This window comes from Silene latifolia, chromosome Y (genome assembly GCF_048544455.1).
Source record: "Silene latifolia isolate original U9 population chromosome Y, ASM4854445v1, whole genome shotgun sequence".
Lineage (NCBI taxonomy): Eukaryota > Viridiplantae > Streptophyta > Magnoliopsida > Caryophyllales > Caryophyllaceae > Silene > Silene latifolia.
In genome coordinates, this window is record NC_133538.1 from 127,711,186 (window position 1) to 127,716,897 (window position 5,712).

General features: G+C 30.1%; 1 long non-coding RNA gene across 1 annotated transcript; it reads left to right on the forward strand.

Moving 5' to 3' along the window:
* Positions 1-1,092: 1,092 nt before the first annotated feature.
* LOC141634256 (uncharacterized) lies at positions 1,093-3,257 on the forward strand. The gene is made up of 2 exons (XR_012539003.1): positions 1,093-1,472; positions 3,051-3,257. It is a non-coding gene; the product is annotated as an uncharacterized LOC141634256 (long non-coding RNA).
* Positions 3,258-5,712: the final 2,455 nt, after the last annotated feature.

Genomic DNA, 5,712 nt, shown 5'->3' on the forward strand with positions numbered 1-5,712 from the left:
TGGCAATAATTCGGCAAGGTAACTGCGAGTGTGGATGTAGGGAATAAGGATCGACAACCTTGGGGTTGTATGAGCTAACTCGGGACGAGTCACCGATAACTAGTGGACTCCCTAACCTTCTATTGTCTTGCAGGAAATCCGTTTATAAGCTCTTAGAGAGAATTTGAAACCCAACAAGGTCACTTGACCGAGTGCGAGTACCAACTCGGTCGAGTAAGAGAGCACTCGACCGAGTGGACCCTTGACTCGATCGAGTGGACCTGGCTCCAAGGGGTTATACATTGTGGAAAACCCGTCACTCGACCGAGCGACGTTGGAGTATGTGTCCTTAACAATAATGCGATCACATTTTTGAAATTCATGATAAGAATACGTTTGGGATGATTCTATTATAAAGTCAACTGATCAACATTAATCGGTAATGATTGGCTGACTAGAGTTTGACATTACTGTCGGTTGACGGTGGTGATCAGTTGATCCCTTAAGGTCACACCTAAAGGAGGATTCCCTTAATTGTAAAGTTAATCGATTGTATAAGGATACAGATTGATTAAATCCTTAAATTTAACAAATTGATATGTAAGAGAGAATATTATATCTTATTGTAATATGCTTAAATAAGATTCATTTTAGTAATTAAAATGTTATATTACTAAAATTAATTATTGTTTATGAAACAATTAAAATAAGAATGATTAGTTAATTATAATTACAATATAATGTAGATTATATTAACATGACCCATTTTATATTCTGTAATTATGAATTAATAGTCAATTTGATAAATGTAATTTATTTGATATGAAATGATATTTAATTTGTTAAATATGCATTATAACATCAAATGACATATTGTATGTCACATGTCACACATATTACATTTGACAAATAACAAAGATAAAATGAGGTCCATTTTATATGTAAAAGAACCGTTTTTTTAGGTAGTATTTTAGTGTGATGATTGTTGTTCCTTTTCATGCAAATAGACAACATGATTACAATTACACCCTACTTCCTAGCCTATTACACGGGTATGACAAAAAGCATGTGCATGCTAATAAAATAAGAAAAATTCATACCCACTCAAGAGGAGGTACCGGTTTTGGTGTATATAGATGGACAATAAGTTGTTATTTTTACACACTTGATAATATATGAAAACCTCTCTCTTTCTCTTATTCTCAAAAATACACATAAATTATTTATGTTCAATTTTGTTCATAATATCTAATAAATCAAATATATTACTAATGTAGTAATGATATTAATATTAGATCTACTATTAAGGTAAGCTACTTAAATTATCTAGTTAATAATATTAGTAGAATTTTAGGATAATCTTGGTGCAACTAAGAGGAGGTGTTCACATTATTGAACCTATGGAGTTTTGGATGATCATCCCATGTTAGTGTGCTCAAGAACAAGCATAGGAAGGTGTCCTTGCTTGTGCCCATTTCCGTCTCATCACCATTGTAAGAAAATCGTTTTCTCCTAATTCTTGTTTTAAGTTATGAATGCACTAGATTCACAAAGACTAAATCAATGGTTAATTTAAATCCAATTAAAATAAGTTTAATTAGAGGGTTATGGAATCCTTTCAAGTGGTATCAGAGCATAGGTTGTGCATGCATAATCGGTTTGGTTTTTCCGAATTAAATGTAACTTAATTAAAACTAGAAATTTTGTGATTTATGTGATAAAGCCACGAAATTATTTTGCATGTTATATATTCTGGTCCTTAAATATATTTAGGTCATTTTTAAAATTTATGGATGATTATTACTTATTTTAACGATTTTTTGTGAAATAATTGCATTTTAATGAATAAAATGGCATTTTTTAACTAGAAATAGTTAAACTTCGATTCTGACCATAAAATTTTAGTATGCCCTCACATGAATATTTTACTTATTGTATGTAAAATTTCGTATTAATGTGATTAATATTGCATGATTTATGATTTTTATGTGATAAAAATGCTATAAATGGAGGTGAAATGACTAAAATTAGTTAAACATCATAACAGGCCACGAAATTTTAATATGTTGTCACATGCATATTTTAAAGATTGTATGTAAAATTTGAGATAAATGTGATTTATTATGCATGATTTATAATTTTAATGGTTAAAATGATATAAATAGTGACTATTTTTAGCAAAAATAGCTAAAATGAATTTTATGGCAAGAAATTTGTCCTTAATGTTGTATATATGATATGAATAATATCTAAAGTTGCATGATTAATTTTGATTGATTTGGTATGTTTATTGATTTTTATGTGGTAAAATCGATAAAAGGGCAACTTTATTAGTCATAAAATTAATTCGAAATTTTTGGTTGAAATTTTGCCATTTCTAGGTTCTGGAAATTTCGTAAGAATGTTCAAAATTTTGAATTTAATTTTTCCATAATTTTTATGTTTAATTTGGAATTAAATGGTAAAAGTTATGTTTTATACGATTTATTAATGAAGTAAATTATAAATATCTAGATAGCAAATTTTATTGAGTTTTTGGAATCTTGATAATATTCCAGTATTTACAAAAATGTTATTTCGAATTTTTCAAAAAATTTATGATTTATTGGGAATCATTTCATAATTGTTATGATTAAGAGAAGTTCAAATAAGCAATAATACAAAACCAAGTTGAATTATTGTCAAATGTTTAGTGAAGACTAATTTTTGAGTCTTAAGAAGGTTAGGATAATTAACTTGGGCTTAAATTTGATTTAAGTATTGATTTGTGATTTTAAGAAGTTATTATCACGCATTTCCATAAAACCGGATTATATACGATACAAGATTTAAGTAGGGCGATTTGGCACATTAATTTGGCATGTTAGACACATATATTAATGATGCAATTTTTATTGATGAAAGTCATATTTTATTTATAGAATTTTGAATTATGTAATTTTATCTTGTATGGCCTTAGTTTTAATCGGTATTACCCGTAATGTGAGGGATTACCGATTTGGTTGTAATTTAATGTGATCTTGTATCACTTTTATTTTTACTAGTTTTTTCATTTTACAAATGTATAATAGGAATAGCAATGCATTTTATTATATTTGTAATTCCGGAATTCCTTCAAGACGGTGCCAATCGGAAAGGCGTTCCGATCAAGACGAAGTCCTTGGGAAGCATGCCATTTGAAGATTCAAGAGACCAATGGAGTTGGTTTCCGACTTTGTAATGGATTATTAGATTTTCTATTTTAGGAAAGGCCATACTAGGAAGTTTATTTATTGCTTTGCATTTTTCTTTATATGTTACATGGATTGCCAAATCGCCATTAACATCACATGCATTTTTATATTTGCACATATTTTTTTCGACTGTGAGGATTATAATTATCAATAGTTCACTAATATAGTTCACATAAAAGTGATAGATAATAAGTCGACAAGACCTCTCACATATTTAAAATTGAGATTAGCCTTCCCAAATAGTAGTACCCATGAATCCCTTTGACATTTGGGGTAGATTCGGTTTCCCGGGGTACTTTTATTTTTCATTGGGTAAGTTGGGTAATAACAAGTTATTACATGCGAAATTTTGTTGGACTCAACGGGACATGAAGACTAGTCTTATGTTCCGGGGCTAGAAGATGAACTTAACGTAATTTCATCGACCGAGAGTTCTAATTGTAGAATCGGTTAAAGAGTTATCCCACCGAGTTACATTAATGAGGGATGTATCGGTTTCCCCGTGCCCGAGTTAATATGGATTTGGATCTCGGAATCATTTATATAATTGGGTAGAGGTCATTATATAAATGCCAAAACATGCTAAAATGTTTTCATATTTTAAGGATGAACGTTTCTTTTCCCATTATTTCGTTGTTTTAAATTGTTCTTTATCATCGCTCCTACTCATATACGATATCAATCGATTATAACACGAGTCTCCGCTAAACCACTATTACTAACGACAAATAGAATCTCTTTCTAAATCCTCAAATGTACCGTTTAAATAGAGCATGGACTAGTTCCATAGGAATCGTTCTATTTCATAGAACTCCATAGGAGTTGTCCTATGTCATATAAGGTTAGCATCTTAAAATTCCTAACATGCCTATGTATGATTTCTTGTGAAGATCTGTGAATAGAAGTAATGATTAGTCAAAATATGTTTTGATAATATCTTCTATGCATCCACGGTTCAAAGGTCTTATTGCTCAACCTAAAGACTTGTCATCAAGCACTTAAGTTGTTAAGAATATGACAATATTAAATTGGTAATGTAACTTGTTAGAAATTTTGATTAACCCAATACTACAATAAAGTTAACCATTGTGAAGGATTGACTGGGAATTTAAAATGAAGATAAGTCTCCATCAAGTAGAAATTTTTGAAGTAAGTGGGAGCAATAAGAAGTAAGTACCAATCTTAATTGTGAAGGATAGAACTAGGCTCGAAAGAGAAGGTGTTAGACACTTAAAATATATACAAACCCCAATAAGTAAAGATCTAGGAAGTTGGTCGTGTGACCCCATCATATTCCTTCCTGAATATCTATGACATTAACATTGCATTCTTGCCAATTATCACATCATGAGTATTTGATACAAATTTGTGAATCAAGTTAGAAATTACCACATTTCATGATTATGAAATATGGCAAAAGGATGTCAAAACCACCTTTCTAAATGGGTATTTAGAGGAGGATGGGTTCATAACACAATCCGAGGGTTTTGTAAATCCATAGAATCTTAACATTGAATAATCGTACGACGACTAGCATGAATGAAATTGATATGAATGGAACTAAGATAGTTGCCACTTCATCCAAAGACATATAAATATTATAATGTGCTTGATCTAGTTTCCGATTTATAGATGTACCTCAATAATTGTTATGATGTACAATACGTCTAAATAAGAATATAATTCAAGTTTTTGTAAAAGGCAAAGGGTTTCTCAATTATGCAATTGAAACAAGCGTTGTACCCTAACATACCACGATTAAGTTTATGGTGAGACCATGCAAATCAAGGTAATTATATTTAAACGAGAAATAAAATGTCATATATATACAAGACTCGAGTTGGTGATCCCAAATTATTTCTCATTTCACGATTGAAAATCGCATTAAAACTAGTTTTGACTAGTATCCCATACTATTTGATTGTGAATCTCATGAAATGTATGAATCTTGTATTCAAAGCAAGATGTTTTCGTGACTTTTGCTGAAAAGTATATCGAATAGAATAAGTTATTCACCTAATTACATTTCAATGTGCATGGTCGAATATATTTTCAATCTGAGAAGGTCATTATTACTTCTTCTCTTTTACCGACGAATTAGGTAGATACTTGGTATCCACTTAATGAGGTAAGAAGAGAAATTCATTGAATATGTTCAATGAATGTTTAAAAGGTATCAAAACCTATAGATTATAAAACCAAAGTATTAGTACTTTGTTAAAATTGGGAACAATAAAGTGAATACTTTGATTTACACCAAATATAATGTGATATGGTATCACAAGATCACTATCATAATCACACCCTATGAAGATAAGGTGTGTTATAAGGATACAAAGAATCCTATACGATATGATTGAATCTTTACTATAAAGTTGGAAGTAGTTTCTATCACAATTGTCTAGTATTTATTTTTCCCACTAAAACAAAACATAGTTAAAGCAATCAAGTACAATTCATATATGATATGATTAGGCATGGTACCTAAGTTTTAGCTTGT